Below are 26,795 nucleotides of genomic sequence, written 5' to 3'. Positions count from 1 at the left end.
AAGGCTTCCACTGCTGAAAGGGGATCTGGGCAACACATTATAGACATTTTTAGTATATATCTATACAGGATGATTATCGATTTACAAATAATATTCTTTTACTGTTATACTGATGTGCAGAATATGTACAATAAAAATAAATTTAGAAGTTAGGAGATAATGATGAACTAAGCATTATATTAAAACATTTGCTAATAGATAGTTTCACATTATTAGCTAATATAAGACAATAGACATTTAGAGCAAAATTCATCTGGATGTCAAAATTTTTTGGACAACTTCTTATCAGGCTTGAATAAGCCATTCTACTTTTTTTTTTTTTTTCTTCGCAGTACTGGGGATCAAATTCAGGACTACGTCCTTGCAAAGCAGGTGAGGGGCCACTGAGCTAAATCCCTGGCTCCAGTCTACCTTTTAACACAGCTGATAACATCCTAATCCCAGGACTCTCAGCTCGGCCACTTTCTCATGATTTGTTGCAGTTTGCATTATTTATCATCAGTTGTGCTTTATTTCAAGCATTTTCAAGGCTTAAGGTAAAAAAATTAAGTGTCAATATTCACTCACCCCAGCACATGCAATTTTTGCTACTTTTCAAAAGATGGACAGCAGGGGAAACAGGAAGAAGACCACCATCAACCTCTTTGTACTTTGGAACTTGTGCCCTTCTCTCAGGACAGCTCATTTCTAATATGCAGGCTTCTGAGATGCAAGTCTGAGGATAACAGTGCTTCAGCACACAAAATATCGATCAAGATTAGTCTTATTTTTTTAGGTGAAAATACATAATAGTGCTATACCACTTTTTTGTCTGCAACTATAGGATCATCTTTCACACTCCCTTGGGTTTAGTGATCTCTCAACTAGTGCGCAGGTTTGTGCACTGTAGGTCTGGTACTCCCCTTTTGGTCCTTGTGGGGAGATAATGCTCTCGAATTATGCTGCTTTTCCATCATGTCATTACTGAGCCCTTCTCTGACAGTACCCACTTTCAGTGTAAGCCTTTTTTTATCAGTAATTATGCAGCAATCTATCTGAGGTTCAAGCAGGCCTCTGAGACCATTTCCTACTAAATGTTAATGAAACACTTACTCTTGAGTTCCTAGTGGGCATCTCCACGAACTGCCTAGCACAATCTTTATTTGCAACAGGACATAAAAATATATGAGCGGTTCAACATCAAGTTGAAGGAAATCCACTTGGCTCCTAACTTTTTTCTCAAAGCACAAGAAATTGTGTTTCATAAGACTAGATTCTTAAAACTGCATCGGAATTACCTATGGCACAAAGAAAAAAATGGAAAAACAATCCTCTAATTCTTAGACCCTACCTGCATTAGCTCTGATTCAGGACAACTTGAATAACTAAAGACCTGCAGTAACACCAGTTTATTGATGACAGGAGTTGATTCCTCTCACATAAGTGACTACTGAAAGGTGGTTTGGAGCGGCAACTACTGCATACTCCTTGAGGTCCCCAGGATTACTAGCTTCTTGCCTCTCTCTATTCCATAATATGGCCACGGTCATCACAGGCCAGTACAATGGGGAAAATTCCAAGCATGCACCTATGTTTCAGGCAGCAAGATGGAGGAAGGGACAAAAATGACATGGGCAGAGCTGCACACCTACTGACTGTTAGGAACACTTCCCAAAGTTGTTACTGGAGACCCCCACTTACATTCTACTCGATAGAGCATGAACATATGTCCACAACTGACATAGGAGAAACTGAAAAAGTTACTGTGAATTCTGGGCTCAGCCACAAAGTGAGGTATCTATTGCTACAGATGAATAGAGGCACTGGGTGATAATCTTTGCCAAAATTTATAAATCAACAACTCACCAGTTCTTGGCCAGCTCTGGAAATCCAAAGTGCATTTGTGATTGTTGGCTGTGACCTTATTCCAAGGACACCATGTCATGGCCGGAATTAGCAACTGCTTCTGCACTGTACTGAATGACAACCATCCATATGGTGAAAACATGCACAAAATATATTCCATCAGCTCTGCTCAGGTCATTTTATAAGATGTTCTCAGGCACTCATTCTGACAGGCTATTTTAAGTTGGGTGAAAGAAAACAAGTATTATAACTGAAATGTCCTGAAATTCTTGGGACGAAAATTAAAAGCCCTGCTCATATCTCTCTAGTCCTCTTTCTCCAGGTGCTAGAAAAGAAAAAAACTTTTAAATAAGACATGATCATTTCCAAAATATGTGGTCCAGCTGGAGACCGAAACTAAATGGAGATTTTCCCACTACTATTATCAACCAACATTCTTTACAGCAATCAGCGCAAGTGTTGTTGGCATGGAACCTCCTCACAGAGCGCTCGGCTAACCATACTGGCTAGTGTGCAGCTCCACGGGGTGTCATTCCCTTTATTTCTATCTGACTGACAACTTCCTGGTGTAAGGTACGAATGGCATCCCCTGGAGCAGTACACTGTTGCTACCTTGCCTGGAAGCCGTGTAAATCGCCTGTTAAACTCAAAACATGCCTAAGCTGGCAAGACAAGCAGATGGCCCTGACATTCTGAAGAATAGCTAGGAGCTATTCTGGTCTTGCCAAAAGCTGTTCCTAAACACATTCCAGAGAGCTTGATTTAGATTAATCTCACCAATGGCTACCAAAAGGTTCAAATAACCTAGAGAGCCTGGAATATTTCTGGATTTATAGGTGTTTATTTGGAACACGTCTAAGACCCTAGAAATCCCAGGTTTCTACAGCTTATACCCTTAGAAATTACAGGTTTCACTTTATTTGTCACATACACCTGTTCCTGTCAGGAATGAACATGTAGTAAGCATCTGCAGCTGTGGCTTTACTAATTGGAAGAATATCATTATTCCCATCTTTAAAGCTAGAGTCAGAGGACAAAACTTCAAGGGTGTTTCCAGTTTATAATGTTCCTCAGAAAACATTTTTTTAAAAAGTTGCTCATAAGGTTCTTTTCAGACAGGTAGTTTTAAAATTATTAACAGAAAAATTAGAATTTTAAGCAAAGCATTTTCAAGGACCAGAGAGGATACCCTAAAATCTTTTATCATGCTAACTACTCTTTTTTCCTTTTTTTTTTTTTTTTTGGTACTGGGGATCGAACTCGGGCTGTTGTGCTTGCAAGGCAGGCAAGCAGAACCACTGAGCCAAATCCCCAGCCCATATCATGATAACTACTCTTATAGGTAGGGCCCCATAATTAGACCAGTGCTTCTTTTGGTATGAGACTACATGATGAGCATAATCATTATGCACTTCAAACATGTACTAATAAAAATAAAAATTTAAAAACCCAGTACACTAACTAGTATGTTGCAAGATACGGATCCCCTTCCAAGAAATGTACTCAAAGATACATATACAAACTTTATCATAAAATTTAAGAGATTACTGACTCATAAAATCTACTCATGATCCTTCTAGTTTCAAAACCTCAAACTCATGTGGGGAGAAACTAAGATATAAGAACTCAAAATCTACTGAAGATTTGAAGAAGAGAATCTAATGTGTTTTTCTCCATTACACTGAAAATAAGTCACTTTGAAAATAAAGTTAGTACTTTCAAGAAATTCCCCAATGATGTTTAGTAGTATACTTCTAAAAAATTATTCTAAATTGAACAGAATATAAGATGAGCTCTTTTTTTCTCCCCAATGGAAAACATACACTCCATTAGTTCAATATTTCTCCCTTGGAACTTTTTCTGTTTGACATGGGGGTCTTGCTAGGTTGCCCAGGCTGGCCTTGAACTCCTGGGACTCAAGCAATCCTTCTGCCTCACCCTCCAGAGTGCCTGGGCTTCAGATATACACCACCACCCCTGGACTAGCAGGACTTTTGAGAGCTTTGGGTTTGTAAGAGAAACCATTGTGAAAACATTTCGCGCATACTACTTTGAAGAGCATTAACTTTATTATTTATTTATTTATTTATTTTTTGGGACCGGGGATCAAATTCGGGTTCTTCTGCTTGCCAAGCAGGAGCTGAAACCACTAAGCTAAATCCCCAGCCCCTTTTTTCTTTTCTTTTTTTTTTTGAAGAGCATTAACTTTAATGCCATTTGTTTATTAGTAACTTTATTGAGATATATAATTCACATACCTATTTACCCCTTTGAATTATGAAAATCAGTGTTTTTTTTCAGTGTACCCCCTCCTCCAATAATTCCAACCTCAGGTGCCTACTAATATACTTTCTGTCTCTATAGATTTGCCTATTCTGGACATTTCACATAAATGTCTATACAATCTTTGGTGTTTTATGACTGGCTTCTTCCCCTTAGCATAAAGTTTTCAAGGTTTATCACACTGTATCACATATAATTTCTCCATTTCTTTTTATGGCTGAATAATATACACTGTGTGGACATAGCTCATTTTGTTTACACAGTCATCAGTTAATGGGCATTTTAGTTGTTTTCAATTCTGCTATCAACATTTGTGCACATGGTTTTGTGTTGACCAGGCCCTCAACTGTTTTTTAGTACATGTTTGGGCTTTATAACAAATACAGTCATTGTGGGCAATTGGAGCACGTACATGACATATCTGCACTCTTTTTATATCCCCTTCCCCTCCAGGTCCTTAATGGCAAAACAGCAAAACAGAATAACAGACTATCTCTTATAGTTACAAAATCTATACCAAGTTTGTTTTGAAATAATTTTAGAAGTTTCAGAAATAGCTCCCTCTCCTCCTTGATGCCTTATACATAGGGGTACTTCATGGAGGCCTGTACTAAAGGAACACAGGTCTCCGGAGGAAGGCACTCACAGTGCTGCTTCTGCATCTCTACAAAGGATGAAACTGAAAACGGTGTCCATTCGGGCAAGCTGGGAACTGGCCTGCTAAAGATTCTGTAGGGTTCTAAGGTTGACCTGAAAGGAGTAAGAAAGATCAGAGCTTTAGATCCCATACAGAGGTCCATATAGGGAAAAGCCTCCCACCTACAGTTCCATTTGACCTCTAGCCAATGGCAGCCCAGAGTTAACAGGCAGGTGAGGGCACCATCTTGGAAATGGCCCAGCTGAGCTGCCCTGGATGATGACTCCTAAATAGTTGTGAGCTGTCACAGCCAAGCTTGACCAAGTTCAGATTTGTGACTCAGATAAACTACTGCTCTTATTTTAAATGAGAGAAAGAGAGATTGGAGCTTTAAAAAATAAAACTTTCACAAAGGCAAAAGGATTATATAATAATAATAACAATAACCAGTTCAAATTCAAAGTACCAAACTAAATACTATTAAGATATTTAATAGAACATTAATACCCAAATCTCTGACATTGTTGCAATTTAGTTTTATAAGCCAGAACTTCAGAGATTGAAAGCAATTTTAAGTTACCTAATTCAGGAACAAAAGATCCATTTTCTTTTTATTCCAAAGACAAGACGGTTTTCTAATATATTCTGTCAAAGAGCCTAAAGGAAACAACTCTGAGTTAATGTTTTAGATTCAAAATTATCTCAACTCCTCTTGTAATAGTAACAAAACCTTTAAAATACTGAGAAGGTGGGGTGACATTGATACAAGGGTAGGCACAGAAATCAATGGAAGAGAACTGAGTGTACACAATTAAATCCTTCCAATTAGCAAGGAGTGATTTTTGACACAGATGGAAAACAATTCAATGGGCAAAAGAAGAGTCTTAAACAACTGGTGCTGGAATCACTAAATATCCATGTACAAAATAACTCAAGGAATTAATGAATCAAAAAATAAACCTAGATCCTTATCTAGAACTATATGCAAAAACTAACTCAAAATGGATTATAAATCCATTGACAAACTAAAAATATAAAAACTTCTGGAAGAAAAGAGAGAAACATTTTTGTGAACTTGAGTCACAAAATACCAAAGCACGACACATGAAAGAAAAAAAACAATAAATTGATTAACATACAAACTTAATAACGTGTACTTCAAAGGGAGCCATAAAAAAGGAAATGAAGAGCCAAAGAGTGGGAAAAAAATATTTGTGTGGTAGGCAGAATAATGCCACTCCACAAATGTCCTCTTCCTAATCCCCAAACCTGTGAATATATAAACTTACATGGCACAGGGAACTTACAGGTGTAACTAAGGTAAGGACTGTGAAATGGGAGAGAGTTTCCTCTGTTATCAGGGTAGTTTGAAACTAACCAAAACTGTGATGAGACAGACTTCACCATGAAGTGCTACGGAGCTGCATGTGCAGGTAGTCACAAGGCAGCTTCCTTCCCCCCAGTACCGAGGACTGAGCCCAGGGCCTCCTGCATGCAAGGTACATCCCAAGCCGTTTTTTTTACTTTTTATTTGGCAGCAGAGTCCCAGGCTGGCCTTGAACTTGTAACCCTCCTACCTCAGCCGACAGAGTAAGTAGTTGGAATTCCAGGCACGAGAAACTACACCTGAGCAAGGATGTAACTTTTAATATGGAAGAAAGGGACTAAGAAGCTCGTGGCCTCTAGAAACTAGAAATCACCAGCAGTTTACACACAGCCAGAACATGGGAAGCTTGATCCTAAAGTGCAAGATAGTGAATTCTACCAACAACTCAAACGAGCAGAAAGTAGTACAGCAGCCACCAGCTAGATTCTAGTCCAGGGAGACCTCTACCAGACCTCTAGCCTGTAGAGCTGTGGGATAATAGGTTGCATTATTTAAACTGCTAGGCTCATAGTAACATGTTATATACCTACAGAAAACATACAGGTTGCACATCAATTATCTACTAAAGAACTTATATCTAGAATTTATGAAGAACTCTTACAATTAAATAAAAGGCAAACAACTCAACTTTTCAAAGGGGCAAAAATTTGAGTAGATATTTCACCAGAGGTTATACAAATGGTTAATGAGCATATGATACAAAGCTTAACATCATTACTCATAAGGGAAATGTGAATGAAAACTACAATGAATGTGATGGCCTCAAAGAAATGTGGTGTAATTTCTAAGACTGGTTTACGAAAAGACCCCTGCTATCCTCTGTTGCTGTCTCACTCATACCGCTGGAAGTCAGGTTGTCAGGTTGTGAGCCATGCTGGAGCAGGGAAGCTCATGTGGCAAAGAACTGAGGAAGACCTTGAGCCATCAGCCAACAAGAAATGGAAATGCTTGGTCCAACAACAGAGAAAGAGCTGAATCCTGCTAACAGTCATGTGAGTGCTCTCAGAAGCAGATTCTCCTCCAGGTAGCCTGACTGTGGCACAGCCACAGCCAGTGACTAGAGCCCAGATGTGGACTGCATGCAGGTTACAGTAAATTCCACCAGAATTCCTGACTCAAGCAAATATTGCTATAAACATTTGATTTTAAGCTACTAATCTACTAAGTTTTGGGGTAAGTTGTTATACAGTTTTCCATAACTATACATAACTAATGCAGACCCAAGATGACTACAGTAAAAAAGACATCAATACCAAATACTGATAATAGTGTGGAGCAATTAGAACCCTCATACATTGCTTGTGAGAATGCAAAAATGGTACACCATCTTGGAAAACTGCCTGATAGTTTCTTAAACATATTAACATAAACATAAACTCAGCATTCAACCCACCAATTTCATCCCTAGAAATCTACTCAAGAAAGCCTACATCCAGGGGGATTTAGCTCAGTGGTTCTGCTGCCTGCCTCACAAGCACAAGGTCCCAAGTTCGATCCCCCGTATCCCCCACAAAAAAGAAAATTATTTATAGTCATACCCTTGATTTCTACTCAATAATGTAAAGGAACAAACTACTGACACGTGATACAACACACACAAGGCTCAAAAGCATTGGGTTTACTGAAAAATGCCAGATGAAAAAGATTACATACTATATGATATACACATGCTCAAAAAGGGCAAATTTATGGAGACAGAAAGAAAATCAGTAACTGCCTAGGGCTTGTGGTGTGAATGGAAATTAACTATAATGGCCAGGAAGGAACTTTTTTTGCAGGAGTGGACAAGTTTTTAAATCGATTTATTGAGAAGGCTGCCAAACTCAATAGGCAATTATACCTCATTAAAGTTGCTAACATATACCTAGAAATGAATTAATCAAGAGAGGTAACGAGTTTTCAGAAGATAAGTATAACATCTTATATGAGGAGATAAAACAAAACCTTAGTAAAGAAGGACCCCATGTGTCTGAATATAAATACATAATGACACAAAATACAAATATTTTCCAATGGTTCTGTATTTTATTAAATAGCGCAGGAACACGATTCTAAAGTATGCATAAAAGAATGTGTGATAAGTTAGTTACCAAAAGCTTCAGCGCAGCAGAAACTGTTTCCTATAGAGTGTTACCATCTCAAGATTAAACCATTACATGAAAACCTGATCTTAACTATTTAGACAGAAACCTAGCAGAGCTTTAATGGGGTAGAAAGATAACATGGATGCCTGTGTGTTAAGGTGTGTCCGGGGGAGGGCAAATGTGGTCTCATGTCATCGTGTACACAAGGGTTTACATAATCTCATCTTCTTTTTAAGCTAAGGGGCAAGAATATTTCTTTAAAAATATTTCTTAATGTTTGATTACTTGTAGAGTTGAGGAAGATGAGTCTCTAAATGTATGTCCCCTGTGATTAGGAAGAGTATTCAGGAAAGGAGGAAGACAGCATGCAGTCTCTGCTTACCTTGCTCCTTTGGAGAACCATGAACTACACCCCACAGGCCCCGTGTTTGCTTGTCCAGTTACCCAGCGGGACTGTTAATTGTGATACGTCAACTTGGCTTGAGTAAGAACCACTTAGCAATCCTAAAGCTCCTCCTAAAGCTCTGAGTGTGTCTGTGGCTGGTTGACACAAAGGCCGAACATTAAGAAGGAAAGACCCACAATGGATAGGCTTGTAGCCTGGAGGAATAAAAAGGAAAAGAAGAAGGAAGCTTTTCCTTTTTCTAAGAGAAGCTCTCGTCTTCACCACTGCAAAAATTGTTGGTGGCCGTTTTGTATTCTGCCTTTTTGATTCCACAGGTGGTCAGTGGAACTCTTCCACTTCTGGGGCTATGAGCCTACCTAATATATCCCTTGTATAAGTATACATATATTTTAGATTGATTTTGTTCCTCTAGTGAACCCTGACTGATACACCTGGTAAATTAGCCCAATCCTTAATGAAGGGCAAGAAAAGCTCAGCAGAGAAGGATGAGAGCTGTCCGGGGTTTACAACTAACGTCATGCACTGGTGGCACAGAGGAAAGGTAAGAGTGGCTAGCAGGGAGAGGAGGAAGGACAAGGCAAGCATGAGGAGGGTGGGAAAGGCTGAGGCATCAGTGCTGCGGTCTAAAAAAACGGCTGGAGCAATATGTGCCTGGAATGTGGCAGATGGCTCTGGGACATCTAAAGCTGGAACTCTCTTCTGGTATTGCTCAACTATGGTAAGGGTGGCTCCTGACACACAGAACAACCCAGATTTATCTGAAGAACTTCAAAAGTTCTGCCCGTGCCCCACACTGACTCAGTTAAGATCTAAGGGTGGGGCTGGGCAAGACTGATTGAAAAAAATCCAAGAGCTGATCTTGAGCTATCACCTCTGGGAGTTCCAATGGCAGGGAGTTATGGCAGTCAGTGTACCAAAGGCAGCTGCTAATTCCTGGCAGGTTTGTTTTAGGACATAGATTGAAAAGAAGCAGAGGAAAAAAATAAGAGTACAAAACAGAAAGGACAAGAAAAAGCCTCTTTAGTAGTAGTCAGTAATCACTTCTCATCAGCATAACCCTATCACCCAGGGACACTTTAGAAGCTCTCAGAAAGCTCAAGGGCCTTCTGGGAAGTAACCAAGGCACCTGCCCAGGCCAATCTTGGGCCAAATCTAAGTACATCCATTGGAGAAGTTTGCTCAGGACACAGTTATAACTGGATTTTTCCTGCTTCATTTCCTGTCCCTCTTTGATGTGGCTGTAAACAAAGGATGCTATTATCTTTCACCTCTTTTTTACTACCACAAAACATATTGACAGTTTTCCCTTTGGGTCAACAGTGATGGTAGTTTTGAAAATATTTCTTCTGCACTACATAGTCTGAAAGTTCCCTTCTGCCCAGGGCAGCAGAGGAGCCCAGCCGCGCAGGCGCCAACACAGTTGTGTCTGTGCCCAGCCCCCCACTCCTGCGAACAAGAGAAAGAGGGCCTCTCTGAGGCTTCTAGATGAAAACTGAAGCCCACTGGAACAGTGGAGAAGATCTCTGTGATAAAAGCACACCACACCTCCACAGCTGGTAAGTCGGAGGGACCAGCACCTCACATCGGAACCTGGTGCAACTTCAGGGGAAAGACAGCCGGAACCTGCAGTAGAACCTTGCAGAGTTCAACCCAGCAGGTGGTCAGAGATCTCAACTCGGGCCTTGCAGCCAGAAATCAGCCTGAACCTCAGGGGACGACAGCTGCCAGCTGAGACTAATGAACTCAGACCTGCACACTGCTGCCCACGCTGTCTATTGTGTCAGCAGAGGCATACCCTGAAGGGGGCCCTCTGTTTCCATTTTTTTACTTTTTTAAGTAATATTTTCTCTTATTTTTAATCATTTACAAATTTTACTTTGTCTTTTTTTTAATTTTTTTCCTTTTTCTTTTTATCTTTTTTTTTCTCTTTCACTTTCTCCCACCTTGATTTTCATTTCTCTCTCTTTTTGTTCCTATTCCTATCTGAATTTGAACTTATTTTTTCTTTTCCTTTTCTTCTCTTTTGCCTTCTCTCAATTGCCATTAGAAAGTGATTACAGTCTCTAGCCTCCCTATTGCTGTTAGTTTATTCTGTTGTGTATATTTTGTTCTGTCTTCTCTTCTCAACAGCTCCCTAGAGTCTGTGTGATCTTCCTGTGTCCTCTGACCTCACTTCTAACCCTTCTCTATCCTATCTATCTACCCCCACAAACTCCTTCTAAATACCCATCCTGAAGGATAAAATTGCTATATTGAAGAGTTTATTTGCTATAAACATACTATGGGCTGGTCCTGGACTTTGATTTAATTCACAGTTAAAGGTGATAGATTAATAACTACCACAAATCGTCATTTTCTAAGCTGTGCTTGATGCTATTGTGATGCTGACTGTATCACCTGGGCTAAAGTGTTGTGATTGATCTAATCAGTCGTCCTCCCTGGTATAATGAAAATGAATTTGACTCAGAGACATTAGAGACTCAAAACCTAAAGACCAGATATAGGGAAGATTGAAGTACTAACCCAGGAATTAAACCAAGGACAGTACCAATGACAAAAACAGAAATGAGAAGATATTTAAACAAGACACAAACCCAGACTTCCACCTCACCAAAGGTAAACTCTGGGGGAAATGAAGTGGAAAAGTCTGACAGTCAACTCTCTGGACACCCTGAACCGATAGCACAGGAAATAACAAAACAGAAAAATGAGGCTCTAGAAAAACTCAAAACAAAAATAATTCCCCAGATAATCACAGAGATGGAGAGAAGAATGAAAGACATGATTAGAGACTCTAGAAACAGAAACATAAAAAAAAAAAAAAAAATACACGAGCTCAGGACCATGATGGAAACCATGAATGGCCAGCATAGCAGAGAAATGGAATCCATGAAACAGATTCAAACAGATATCCAGGGGATTAAAAACTCCATAGTCTAAAAGTTAGTCTGGCCAGGATTGAGTAGAATGCTTCTTTTTCAGTCTCTTTGCATTTTTTAACTTGTTCACTCTGTACCATGTCAAGAACAATCTATTTTGGCTTTCACTGAGTTGTGAGTTATGACAGAGCTGTAGTGAAAAAGTATACTGTCACTCAGCAGCACCTACATCAAAGAGGTGACTTCAGCAAGTCAGACAAATGGTTATTATTAGTGATTCAAATAGACTTATAATTGAATTCTTTCCTTGGTCCATTCACACTTTGTCTTAATTCTGTGAAGTATTCGGAGGCAGAGGTAGATTAAAGTTATGATAAAACATAGGCGAACTGTGCTTCTGAAAGCAGAAGAGAAGGTGACTGTTTCCTCTGCTTCGTTCTGCTAACTGGCCAGGAAAAGATCCTCTCTGCCTGAAGTACAGAGAGAACCGACATACAGTTCATAGATACAGCTTCCTCAGACAAAGGTCTGTCTCATCCCTAACCCGGATCTAGGGTCCATCCTAAAGGCTCTGTGAGGACAGAGAACAACACTTCCACAGGCCTCAGGCAGCACCCCAGATATCTGTAGCGTGTCAAGAGGAAGCTCAGCGTAGACACTCACTTAGGCCTCCAGCATGGGACAGGTCACTCTGATCCTTTGAAACACGTTCATCTAACTGTTCACAGAGAGTAAAAATAAATTACAGAGAGCAAAAGATAAAATGAAGAAAAAGACTGAGGAAACCACGACAATTTTTCACAAACCACTTTGGGCAGAATTAGAGCTACCACCCAGCATGGCCACAGCAACGGGGCCAGGGTTCGTTACAGAGACAGATGCAGAACATCCGCTTCCTGACCTGAGGCTCCCAGGGGGATGTTCCCTGTGCCCAGCACTTCTGGGAAATGTGAGCAGAGAGTCTGGATGCTCTTGGTCTCTGAACTGCAGCACCCACTTCCAGCTCATGCCAGAGACATTCACACAGGAGCCAGGAGTTCTTAGTTGAGTCAGATAGGCTTCTAGCCACAGGCAAGTGCTAATGACTGGCATTTTACAGGACCTTCCCACTCCACAAGCAATCTGATTTGGCCAAGTAAATTCTGCATTGCTCTGCTAAATCTATTGTACTGCATGCAGTAGCCTTGGGGGTTTCATATAACAAGGAAATTAAGATGTATAAAGCTTCCACCACCGGCTCTCCAGGATACAGTGTTAAGTTTGTAGAGAAACCTGCAGCTACTCTCCTAATCACATTTGTAGATAAGTAACCTTCTACGCTCCCTTCCCACCCATAACTGGTTCCAAAAGTGCTGACTGTACACTGACCATTGGGGATTCTCTCCCTCCCTGGAAAAGTAAGTCTTAATCATTTCCCCTCTTTCCTTTTAACTTCACCACTTGAGTGGTGGGTGTGGAAATAGGATGAATTAAGGCAATATTTTTACAAATGGAAAAAAGGAAACACAAAAACAATTCTACATACACTTTTAAAATTGAGACATCATGCATATTCCACAAATGCCAGACAGCATTTTAGCCAAGCTTTTCATGGCTGATTTACTGATAGCTTTAAGACCACTTGTAATGTTTGCATGCCATGTGGGAAAAGTGAAAACCAGAAAATATTATCTCCAATCTCATCCTTGTTCCTTCTACATCAACGGCTCTCAAAGTGTATTTGCCAGAGCACAATATTAACATCACCCGGGCATTTGTTAGAGATGCAACTTCATGGTCCTTATCCTAAATGTACTAAATCATAATGAGCAGAGCCCGGCAATCTGTTTCTAAGTCTGAAGACTCTGATACATGGTAAGGTTAGAGAACAATTGTTCTAGGTCAAGACAATTGCATTAGCTCCTTAGGAATAAAGATTTGCAATATATATAAAAATGTATTTATTGTATAACAAATCCAAATATATTTAATATTAGTATTTTCTGGGACCTGTGCATTAAGTTAATACGCCAATTTTGTTTTGCCAAATCACTACATACCGATAACAATATCTAAAAACAAAGAATACGGGCAGAGTGGCACACACCTATAATCCTAGCAATGGAGGAGGCTCAGGCAGAAGATTGAGAGTTTGAAGCTAACCTGGGCAACTTAGTGATGAAACTGTCTCAAAGTAAAAAAATGAAAGGGGCTGGGGACATAGACAAGTGTTTGATCACTTACTTGACATTCATAAGGCCGTAGGTTCAAGCTCCAGTACAAACAGTGGTACACACTAAAAAAGACACAGTAAAGGTCCTAGAGTTTTCCAAGGGACTCTCACCACTTAACCTCCAGAAAAGGCATAGGGGAGCTGCTCTGGTTGCAGCAAGGACCACACACCGGGAGCCTGGTTACTGTAGCCTTTATGTTCTCAAAATATAGTTTGAAATCAACCAATTTATGGAACCCTGCCCTTACAAAATATAAAGCCCCGAAAGGAGGTTGGATGTGATCCACTTGGCTAAGATGGAGAAGAGCACGTCTTTCAACACAAAGTCCTCAGCCCATTTCTCTATCACCACATATCTCATCCACACCAGCCAGCCCTCCCTTTTGATAATAGGAAAGGTAGATTTAAAAAAAAAAATCAAGAATCTCCATTAGCACTCACTTCAATAGAACCTATGCAAAAATTCTGTTATATCTCCTCTCGCTTTAACCATTTTCCAAGACCTTCAGCTTCTAAAATGGAAGTTGTCACGGCTGAATGGAGTTGATTCACTGAGATCTATCATCTTTTGGATAATAAATCCTCTAAAATTAGCTATTTGAGTTGTTTCCAATATTTTGCAGGGAGAAAGCTTCCGTTATCATCACTGTGCTCTCCTCTGTGCTTTGGTGATTAGTGCTGTACAGTAAATTACCAGCAACAGAAACACTGAGTCAAAAAATATGAATGTTTTTAAGCCAAAATATCTGATTGTCCAATTGCCCTCTTGATAGGATTACTGCAAGTACTGCAGTGAGGTAAATGATTTAAACTCAATTGCAGCACATTATATTTTCTACTTTTTTATTTGTTTTGCATACCCAAATGACTTTTAAATCACTAATAGTTTTTTATTAATCAAGTTGCAAAAACATTTCAGAGTTAAGTGCACACTTACTTTATAACCCAGCAAAAGCCATTCTCAGGTAATGACCCAAGAGACAGGAAAATAATGTCTGAAGAGACCTGTGACAGCCTAGAGGGGAAACCAAGAGTGGTTACATAAACCACTACCGACATCCACCACTCTTCAGGCATGGCGGATAATTCTGTGTGCCCATTACACAGCAAAGAAACTGAGGGGCCATTTGTAATTGTTTTGGTTGGGAATGCTGCTAGATTCCAGAATCACTAGTAAAACCAATTGTGAGCTACAAAATAAATAAACACGTACAGCTGGGAAAAAATAGAAATAATAACAAAAATTAATTTGAATATTCAGGAAAATTAATACATGGTAGGTTAGCAAAACATTTTAAAATCAAATATTGTTTAAGGAATTTTGGGGGAAAACTTTTGCTCTTTAATTTGTGCTTGTTTCCTTACAATTTGTGTGTGTTTATACACATTCTATGTAGCAATAATTAGAAAACATATGCAAACTTTTATGTACATATATATGTGTGTTTTTTTATGATACTGAGGATTGAAGCCAGGGCTTTATGAATATGAGGCTAACCTTTTCCACCACTGACCTACATACCCAGTCCTGTAAATTTATAATTAAAACTAATCTTACCCTGTTTTTCTACTAGAGATAGATCTAGAACCTCCTGTATTCTATGCAAGTGCTCTATCACTACACTGCAGTCCAGCCCTCAGCCCCTTTTAATTTGAGACAAGATCATACTTGGAGCTCAAACATGAGGTCCTCTTGCCTCAGCCTCCCAAAGAGGTGAAATTACAGGTGTATCCTAGCATGCCTGGTTTAAAAATATTTTTAACTAAATTGTTATCAGATACAGATAGCCCTAAATGGGAAAAAAATGATTTTCTTATGTCTGGGGGGAAAAAAACCATAAAAGAATAGTCACTTTTTTCTTCTTCCCCAGGTGTCACAGATTGAACCCAAGGCTTCAAGCATGCTAGGCAAATGCCGTCCCACTGACGTACAACCACGGGCCCTTAGCAATATTTTAAACAAATACTTACAATATTAAAATCATGATTTGTTAGCAGTTCAGTCTCACATAGGCAGTTCTGGTTCTGCTGATTGTGATACCCTATGGACATTCTGAATTTCATATATCCCTATATACTCTTCGTGATTATAATTTTTAATAGCTATGCATAATTGTCCAAAGCCAGATCAGTTAGGTGAAGTCTGGTTTAAAGCAGACAATGCCTTGATATTTGGATGCCACCAAGTGGACAAACTATATCATGTTGCAGAGATTGAACATTTTACTTTTTATACATTTTTAAAAGTTAATGTTTAACATTCTGCAGCTGCAGTAAGGGATATGGAGAGATTTGGCCAGTTGGGATCTGGGGGCCTGGGGCATCAGGCTACCACATAAGGCAATCTAGAATAAGGATTTCAGCACAATTATAAGACATTTTAAGTCTGTCATGTGAAAGACGTCTCCAGTTTTGTTAAACTAGGAAGCACTAGTTTAAAAATTAAAATATCCATGTGACTAAAAAAGGATTACATATTTAATGATTTTTACTAATGTAGCCACTAGCCATGTGTGGGTATTGAGCACTCTGTGTGACTAGGAAGACTGAGAAATTTTAATTTCATTTAATAAAAATTAAATAATAACATTTAGGTAATGAAGATCTTAATTCCTAAAGAAATGACAGTTATACCAGCCTAGTTCCATATTAGTACATAAATGTAATTTATTAAATAATAGACTCCAGTATCATATCATTTATGCACTGTCTTATACTTTATGAATTGCCCTTCAGATATCTCCACTATATCGCTAATCACTTCTGCAGATGTGGAAATCATAAAGTTACATGCCCCCTTTCATTTTCAATTCTACAACCTAAAATATTTCTATCATTCAGAGTTCTCACCACCTGGGCTATATATTACTGGATGCCTTTTCAATTTGCCACTAATCTTAATGTCTTGGTCATGGGATCTATGGTAAACGGGAAGAGGACCAAGAGGCAGGGAGGAGAGGGGAAGAGATAGGAAGGAGATAAAGAATTAAGGTGTGTTATGTACACGTATACCAAATCCCCATGATGAATGGAATCATTATGCACTGCCAATACTAACAAAATTTTAAAATGGGAAAAAGGTTAATGTTTAAGAATAAAAAGTAATTAAAACGAGTAAAAAGAGAAAACCCACACCATTTTCATAAGTGCACTATACCATGATCCTCATTATTCTTGAGACAATTTAAGTCTGAAATCACAATCTAGGAAAATCAGGTAAGTAAAATAAACATGCTGTCAAAATCGAGGCCTTCTACAAACTAAAACCACAGGTGTGGATGGTCCACCTGGGTCTGTCTTCAGCCCCAATCCAGGACTTCCAGAGGCAAGCAGCCTTTGCTCTGAATCATCCAAATAACTTCTAACAAAGCCGGCAGCCCTGTCAGGAAGCACAATGATGCAGGCCTGCTGAAGGAAGAGAAAATCAGCAAGGAATCCACTAACCCGTGGGCAAGGAGTCACCAGCATTTTCTCCATGTGGTCAACTTGCAACACCCACCTGAACTGAGTCAGCGTGGCTTGGGAGTGGAGAACACTCCTGAGAATTGTTTTCAATGGCATAAAAGGAGAATTGGAGAGGAAGATTGGATACTGTTGATTTTCTTGAAGAAGCTTGCTGCAGCTGGCTTTCCTGATGTGAATTTGGCTGTTCTTGTCATCAGAGGAGCTCGGGTCCTCGCTGTCACTAGGAATGGCTGCTGTTCTTTTCAGGGGAGCTCTGGTCTTTACCTTGAGCATGGCTTCCTGGCTCCAGTGCTGATCCCTCAGCCTGGTGGCGCAGATCCTTCACCCCACAGGTGCAGACTTTCTAGCTTCCACCACTGGCCTTTGGGCCTTTCCTGTGCAGATCCTCCATATGGACTTGCAAGAGGCAGTTCTGTGGACTCTAGGCCTCAGCTGGACTTGCGCAGGACACTGCCGTGGGATCTGAGCCCTTGGCTGGATCCCTCAGGTCTCTGGCACATGGACAAATCTCTTGCACTCCTCTGCATTTGGCTTTTGGAGTGAATATTATAAAATAATCCTATAAATTATGTGTTCTGTGTTGGATCTGTTCCCTTGCGAACCCTGACTACAGCATTCCAAATAGTTCCTCACCCCACCAGTGCAAGCATCACTTACACTGAAACAGTAACTGGCTGGATACACACACACACACACACACACACACACACACACACACGATGACTTCAAGAAAGTGGTGTCTTCCAAGGTCAGCAAAACCATGTTCTTTACAAAGTGAACACCTAGGAGTGAAGCCCCTTTGCTTCTACCAAGCAGGAGACCAACATATGCTCTGTCCTGCCTTGAGCTACACACTCCTCCCAAGACTTTTCTCTGACAATTTTTTTCCCATATCTCCTTGCTCACGGAAGGCTGACAACCTCCACAGACCGAAAAGAGAGTTTAAAATCAAACAAATACCAGGCATGCCACTAAAGGGACACTTGAAGCTGCAAACATCCTGTGTCTGTAAAGTGAGAAGCACTGGGCATCCGTGTAACTTTGTAGCTGAGACTGAAGCTGAGCTGCCTGCTATGGGCTGACGCTTGGGTGCCCCTCTGTTTGCTTCAACTTTAATTCTGTTTCTTAACCGGAAAAAGTCATGATAAAAATTTCCAAAGGATAAATTATAAAAAGTCTACTTAGAAGCAGCCATAATAGTTATTGTAAATCCATCCATAAATATTTTATGCATAAACCAACAGTTGCATTTATCCATTCTCCCCTTGTCCATTTGCTCACATCCTCCCTATTGTTACACAAAATACAATAATGATTTTATCACTTAATATATCAAAGTGTTTCTGTCATATCAGTACATTCATTTAAAAAAGTTGTATCATATTCTATTAGATGTATGTCCCATAATATATTTAACATGTAATTAAAATTGCACAGGTAAATAATATCTTTTTTAAAATGGACATTTACCTTATTCCCAATTTGTGCTACTTTTGTCATCATCTTCTTATTTAAAATTTTCTGGATCAATCCGATTGCTTCTTCAATTCTGTGAATTCTGAATCCACAGCTTTATCTAGACTACCCAGCTTGAGTGCCTGACCTGCCAAAATATATCTTCCTAAAACAAAACAAAACAAATCACAGAACCATGCGAGATGAAAGTGAGAGTATTGGTCTTTCCAGAAAGAATGGTTGTCTTTCCTGGATAAATGTTTATGACCAGGTAAAATGAATAAGGACCATCCTGATTGCTGAGATAGAAAAATCATTGCAGACACAGCCAAAAAAACATGATCCAAGCTCCAGGTCTTATTTTACAGTTTGTGTTGCTGTGGGGAACTACCAGAACCGGAATTTCCTCACTAATAAATGGGAATAATTATGCTCACTTCACTAATGCGAAGGTGAAAATTATAGTCTCTTTTTTTTTTGTAAATTCCAGAGAAGCACTTTGTAACCTATAAATCTCTATAGGAATATGAAGTGATTGATTTCAGCTAATATAATAAAAGTGCTGGCAGCAGAGAAACAGCAGCACTGTCTACCTTGCACATCCAAGAGGCTGCAGTTGAGTAACAAAAGAGAGTCCCTGAACATCAACACAATTGAGTAGGGGGAGAAAAGTAGCAATGAAGATGATGTTACACAAGGTGCAATTAAAACTGTACAAGGCAGGGCTGGGGATTTAGCTCAGTGACAATGCGCCTGCCTTGCAAGTGCAAGGTCCTGAGTTTGATCCCCAGTACTGGAAAAAAAATTGTACAGGGCAAATAGGGTGCTCTTCTACTATTTTTTGGTTAATTAGCATCTCAACCCTTCTTTCATTTGTGGAATCTCTTCGTTGTGAGCTTTGGAGCCCCGTTTCCTACTACAGAAGCTGAAAAGGAGGCTGAGATGACGAGGTAATGGTTCATTCAGTGCCCTGGCAGTGGGCTGTGGTCCACAGTCATAAGCTTGGTGAACCAAGTGCTCTGTGGAGGGTTCTTAGTGTTGAGTCATTGTTACTAAGCAGCAGCAACAGCTGAAACCTCAGTCCATTGGTGGCAACATCTGGTATCCCGTGGTGGTGTTTCAGGCAGCATTTGGTGTCCACTGATGGTGCTGACAGCCTCTAGCATGGGAATGTCACTTCTAGGGCCTAAGGAGACTTGATGGAGATTTGCATTCATCTCAAATATTCTCAGCAAATCTTCACCAGTTGTAAAGATATAACTTAATCTGCAAATTCGGAAGTAGGCAGCTGAAGTCACAAGCATCCTTTCCCATGGGTCAGAAGGAAGGAGACAGTGACATGTCACTTGTTTTCTTGCCAGTACAGTCTTACCTTCTGAAATGTGATTGTCAAATCAGTCTGGGTGGCAACAATTCCAGCATCTTCCTGCTCTTATACACAGTGTTGATGGTTGGCATCTCTGGGACACAACTTTCATTCTTGGTTCTTAGGAGCACTTCAGAGAACTGCAAATGATTTTCTTGATCAGATACACACTTCAGTGACTCTTCAGGAGGCCCTCTGGAAAAGAAAACAAGTGATTGCGGATTGTCATTGCAACAAGTGATTCACATTCTCCAAGCCCACTTTGTATAAAATGTGACAACTAACTTTCCAACAAAGCCAAGAAACCTTTAAAACTGCTTTGCCACATGGAGGCCAAGTCCCCTGCATTACAATACAATCCTGTGGAGTTTTTCAAAAGAAAAATACATGAACATGAAGAATAGAAGAAATGGTCTGGGGATGTAGCTCTGTGGTTCTGTTGCCTGCCTCAAAAGCACAAAGTCCCGAGTTTGATCCCTGGTACCATTAAAAAAAAAAGAACAGAAGCAATTACTGGAGGCTACCATTTCCTCAAATATGTGTGTTATGAAGCATTATTCTTAGTGGCTAACCTCGTTGCTAAAGCTCAAAAGCATTTTATGTAAGTGAAGAGTTGATCCTGCCTGCTGTAAGAATATTTGTCATGAACTTTTAGGAAAGGCCGCATATGGTGGTGCATATCCTTTTTTTTTTTTTTTTTTTTTTTTTTTTTTTAATTTGGTTAGCACCATAAGTAGACAAGTTGACGAAACAGTAGAGGATATCTGAGGCACACTTTGTGGACAGGATCAATGAGTCACTGTGATGTGAAATCCAGGTTTACCAACGCTGACGATAAGGCAACAAAGCTTGTCTTTGTTGGGAATATTTTTCAGGAGGGTGCGCATGAAGGCGTGTTATGTGCACTTTTGTTGCCAACTAACACCACGGCCACAGACCTATTCAAGTCGACGTATCACATATTAGGAAGACTGAACGGGTCCTTTCATAGCAGCACACGCATGGATGGAGAAGGTGCCACGACAGCTTTTGATGTCACTACTCTGATTAAAGGGGTAACTTTGACTGTGAGCCTACCTATTGTGCCATCCACAAAGAAATGCTGGCCAGCCATAAATTGTCACCTGAGCTTGACATCTTGCAGGATGTGATTAAAATTAACCACAACAGTAAGCTAGATTTTTTTTTTTCAAATGATCAGGGGAAGAAGAGATGGAAGGAGAGGAAAGGAGAGGGAGAGAAAAGTGCTGTAAAAAGAATTAAAATGTGCCATGAATATGTACCAGTTCCCCATGATGAATGTAATCACTGCTGCAAACACATACTAATAAAAATTTAAAAAGAAAAATCAAAGTGCTAAGTGGGACCCCCCCAAAAAATTATCACCTCATTAAAGTGCATGCTCTTGACTCGTGTTCCCATAGCTCTGTGAGGAGGTAAACACATACTAATAAAAATTTAAAAAGAAAAATCAAAGTGCTAAGTGGGACCCCCCCAAAAAAATTATCACCTCATTAAAGTGCATGCTCTTGACTCGTGTTCCCATAGCTCAGTGAGGAGCTGAAATTAGAGTGCATATGTCTTCTCCTATACACAGAAATGAAATGGCTTTCTAAAGGCAGATCGCTGGCCAGAGTTTGAGTTACAAAAGCTACTCTGGAAAATTCTTTTAGAGAAACAGTCACCACCACGGGCAGCGTATTTCAGTGACACAGAATGGGTCACAAAACTCCTCATTCGTGGGACATATACTCAATCTGTTCAATGAGCTTCATCTGTCGCTTCAGGGGAGAATCATAACTGTGTTCAAGTTAGTAGCTAAAGTGACTGCATTCAATGCTAAACTGGAATCTATGGAGGTGATGAGTAAACATTGGGATCTTTGACATGTTTCAAACATTTGCAGAGATTTTTTAAAAAAGAGATCGAACCCGGGCCTTTTTTCTCCCTGTTGATGCTGATCCCCTACCTCAGCTTTCAAAGGCGTTTGAGCATCCTCCCAACCACAAAAGACCCTCAAACTGTGAAGGAATATATCCATGACCCATTTGTGAATAAGCCAGGTAAGTCAACTTTGTGCTAGAAGAGAAGCAACTGCTTGACATCAAAAATGACATTCGTCTTGAAAGTATGTTTGCGACAACTTCAAATTTCCATATGTTCTGGATTAGAGTCAAGGCAGAATATCCTGAGACTGCCACAGAAGAACTGAAAAGTCTGCTTCCATCTCCAACATCCTATCTTTGTGAAGTAAGGCTGTCTTCAGTGGCAGCAATCAAAGCAAGTGGACTGGACGTAAACAAAAGACTTTGGGTGTCATTGTCTCCCATCACCTGTCTAGATGCAGGAAAATAAAGCTTGGGATAATTGATAGAGGCAATTGCTGGCAAAGTTTACACCAACCTGGGGTAATTAAATTGCATGATGTTGGAATTCCAATGAGTCTCAGAAGCTGGGTTCCTCTTCCACCAAGAACAACTCCTAGGCTGACTTCTGGGAGGTCAACTTGAGCCTATCAGAAACTGAAGATAGAAAGGCCATTACACGGAGCTAATACATTCAAGTTTAAGACAAGCATCCCTCTGGATTTCTTCCACCCTTAAAAGGATTCTCTCATTGAATGCAGCAAGACTTGCCACAGGGCAAATTAGATTATGCCTTCTTTAATTAACAGCATAAGCAGAGCTGTGCTAAAGCTTCATGTTCAGACACATCTCTAACTTCTGGCATATTTTTCCTCTGAGGCTATTGTGACCTGTCAAAGACAACAACAAAAAAAGGTCTTCTTGCAAAGCTTTCTGGGTCCCTGCAAGAGCCAGGAAGCACACACACACAAAATGAAAAGAATGGGAAAGAATATTGTCAAATGATAGCTTTGACATAGGACTTGTATCTAGAATACACAAAGAACTTTAACAACTCAATAATAAAAGTAGAGTGAATAAAAAACAGGCAATAGAGGGCTGGGGATTTAGCTCAGTGGTACCACCTCCTGCCTTGCAAGCGTAAGGACCTGAGTTCAAACCCCAGTACCAAAAAAAGAAAACAAAACAACAGGCATAGGATGTGGACAGATGCTTATGGCTATATTTACAGCTTGCCCCAGGAGAACCCTCAAGCCCCTCCAAACCGCTCCTGGAGCTCAGCTATGACTTCTGTGTGGGCAATCCGACCATGACACCCCAAAGCGGGCTCCAGTCCCACTCCGAAGGCCACCCCTTGGATAACTGCTACCACCGGTGTCTCACTTCTCTGTATTTCATCTACTGCACTTGCCCGTCCTTTGGCAGAGGAGCCAGGAGAGTTAAAGCTATGGATAGTCACATCTAAAGGACACAAAGACCAGGAGAAAAGAGGGCTGAGAAAAGCTTGGATTTTCTTATGAACACCAAGGGGCTTAATCACTCTTAAGAAAGCTCCAGACTTCCTGGGTCCAAGAGACACTACAGCCGTGGAAACACAGGAAAGGAACAAGTAGACTGGGAAATGCAGAACAAAATAAGAAAAATTTCAAATCTTTACCAGCAATCCTGTAACCTTCAGAGATCTGTATGTCCATATAGCAACTCTATCCAAAGGAGACAGTAAAAGCCCAGAGGAGCCTCCACTCAGGACCATCACTTTGACCTGGAATCAGCCCCACCTATTTTTACATGGCACTGCTCATTAGCCCCATCCCGTTATTTAGCTCATCTTTGCTCAGAGCAGGAGTCCTTAACATATAAAATGTCAAGGGAAAAAAATGCATCCATATTTGTGAGTTACTTGTTAATCAACTGGCTTAGAATTATATCTTGATAGATTTTTAATGAATAACAAGACAGCATGTCTTGTCTTTCCTGATTATACAAAGGTAATAATTTAAGATTTTAGTAAATTCTGAGTTTTTCCCCCCTGACCATTTTTCTTTTTTTCTTTTGGTACCAGGGATTAAACTTGGGACCTTGTGCTTGCAAGGCAGGTGTGGTGCCACTGAGCTAAATCCCTGGCCCTCCCCTGACCATTTGTAAATGGCTTTGTGGCCATAAGTGAGTTGTTTAACTTTTTGTCTCAATACTTACCTTAAATGACTGAAGTGAAAAGTAAATGACAATTTAATATGTTTTTGACATTAATAGCATATTGGAAAATCCTATTTTCTGTCTTATTTTTCCATGATATTATAGGTACTGAGTTTTTTGCTGGAACATTATATATCCTCTGAAAAAAAGTAAGCTTTGAATAAAGCTTTAAAATTAATTATATATTCAGTGCATTCACTTTTTTCCCCTGGGAATTGAACCCAGGGCCATATCCCCAACCCTTTTTATATTTTTAATATAGACATAAGGTCTTGCTAGGTTGACCAGGCTAGTCTCAAACTTGTGATCCTCTTGCCTCAGCCTCCCAGAGTGCTGGGATTATAGGCATATACCAAGCTTCACCTGTTTTATTTATTTATTTATTTATTTTTCTTTTCATTATCTGCTCTTCAGGTAGTATCAATCCAGAGATCACATTCTTTTTACCAATCCATCACACTTGGCTCTCTTGTCCAGTGTTTTTGCTTTGTGCTGTTTTTATGATTTCTTTTGATTCTTAAAAACAAGATGAACTCCAGTTTGAGCCTCAGGTCTATCATTCCTGTAGCTCTATACAGAATGAGTTTTCATGAGTAACCTAAATTAACATTTATTAGATAAACACATCATGTGTTATGCTAAGTCATTTTATGTACTGTCTCATTTAAGTTTTATAACACCTAGGTTAAACCACCTCTCATTTTGCAGGTAAGGAAGGCAAGGCTTTAAGAGGTTAACTACTTAGTTAAGATGTATGACTAGTGTTATGGTTTGTATCTAGGTGCCCCCCGCAAAGACTCATGCAGTCACAGGTGAGCCTTTTCAAAGATGGCTGGATCTAGGATGTGTGCTGCTGGGATCAAGAATGTGATGCTGGGATTGATTCGTGTTGTAATGCTAGGATTAAGGCTGCCCCACCCTTGGTGTGAGTGCTGCCTGCCCTAAGGTTGGGTAGCCTAGATAAGATATAAGGGACAGAAAGAGGGTCACTGCTGGTTGCATGCTGCTTGCTCCTTTGCTGCCTTCTGCCTACCATGAACTGTTTCTCCTTTGTGAAGCCCCTCTTCCATGCCAATCTACCTTGGAGCCAGCTAACTATGAAATGTAAGCCAAATAAACCTTTCTCCTTTAACTTTGAGGAACAGACATTTTGCCTCACAAACAAGAAAAGTAACCAAGATAACTAGTAACTGATAAAATAAGGATTTAAACTCAGTGTGATATAAAGCCTTTTTTTTTTTTTTTTTTTTTTTTTTTTTTTGACAGGTCTTGCTATGTAATTCAGGGTGACCTTGCACTCACTATGTAAGCTGTGGATAGCCTCAAACCCACTGTGATCCTCCTGCCTCAGCTTTCCAAGTGCTGGAATTACAGGTGTGTGCTACTATGCTCTGGCAAAGCCCAATTCTTATATGCTAGATGATGGCTTTTCACCTAAGGTCATTATTATTGTCTCAATTTGACAGAAACCAGGCCATAGGCAAGGCTATGGTGATTTCACTTTTTAATTATTTTCAGCATAGGAAAAATCCAATTAATTTTTGGATATTGGTTTATATCCAGCAAAAGTACTACATTCTCCTGTCCTACTAAATTTCTCATAGATTATTTTGCTTTTTTTCTACAAATATCACATCTTTTTAATCAGATGTTAACCTCCCTTCTCAACTTTTACACTGTTGACATCATTCTGCAGCTCACTGGAAAGACTAGGACCTCAAATACTATGCCACATATAAACTGTGGGAAAAGTCAGCCTTCTTTCTTTCTCATAAGGAAAATTTGCAATTTAACCTGTTTGATGTTTGCTGTAGGTTTTTTAAAAAATAGATATTGTTATCCTGATTAAGACAAACACATGATAATTTCTAGTTATATTTTGCTATTGATTTCTACCTTTTAAAACTATAATTTTCAATTATATTGATTGTACAAGTTAATGGGTTTCACCACTACATTTCTGTGCATGCATATGTTGTGTATTGATCAGATCCACCCTCTCAACTACCTTCTTTTGCCCTCCCCTCTCTTCCAACTTCTTCCACTCCCTTTTTCCTACCTTAGAAGTCCATCCTCTATTTACAGGCCTCTTTTTTTTTTTTTTTAGTTTTTACATATGGATAAAGATACCTGATGCTTATCTATCTGTACCTGGCTAATTTTTTCAACACAATGTCCTCCAGTTCCATCCATTTTATGGTGAATGACATTTCATTTTTCTTTATGGTTGAGTAAAACTCCATTGTGTATATATACCATATTTTTATTTTTATTTTGAAATACAATTTTGCTATGTATTACAGGCTGGCCTTGAACTCACTATGTAGCCCAAGATAGCCTTGAATTCATGGTGATCCTCATGTCTCAGCCTTTTTTTTTTTTTTTTAGTTTTTACATATGGATAAAGATACCTGATGCTTATCTATCTGTACCTGGCTAATTTTTTCAACACAATGTCCTCCAGTTCCATCCATTTTATGGTGAATGACATTTCATTTTTCTTTATGGTTGAGTAAAACTCCATTGTGTATATATACCATATTTTTATTTTTATTTTGAAATACAATTTTGCTATGTATTACAGGCTGGCCTTGAACTCACTATGTAGCCCAAGATAGCCTTGAATTCATGGTGATCCTCATGTCTCAGCCTTCCAAGTATTGGGATTACAGATGTGAACCACCACTCCTGGCTCCAAATACCATATATATATAT

At 39.6% G+C, this 26,795-nt stretch overlaps 1 long non-coding RNA gene across 1 annotated transcript in view; it reads right to left on the bottom strand.

The window, feature by feature from the left end:
- Positions 1-26,795, bottom strand: part of LOC104862322 — a 37,938-nt gene that overhangs the window by 405 nt on the left and 10,738 nt on the right. Inside the window, exons 2-4 of the long non-coding RNA XR_780273.1 lie at positions 22,423-22,541; positions 18,669-20,214; positions 568-2,058 (exon numbers count right to left, since the gene is read on the bottom strand). This is a non-coding gene — a long non-coding RNA (uncharacterized LOC104862322). The remainder of the gene's footprint in view (positions 1-567; positions 2,059-18,668; positions 20,215-22,422; positions 22,542-26,795) is intronic.

Source organism: Fukomys damarensis, unplaced genomic scaffold, assembly GCF_012274545.1.
Source record: "Fukomys damarensis isolate Sample0158 unplaced genomic scaffold, DMR_v1.0_HiC HiC_scaffold_12, whole genome shotgun sequence".
Taxonomy (NCBI): Eukaryota; Metazoa; Chordata; class Mammalia; order Rodentia; family Bathyergidae; genus Fukomys; species Fukomys damarensis.
Note: the sequence above shows the minus strand (reverse complement) of the source record. Positions and strands in the feature narration are given on the sequence as shown.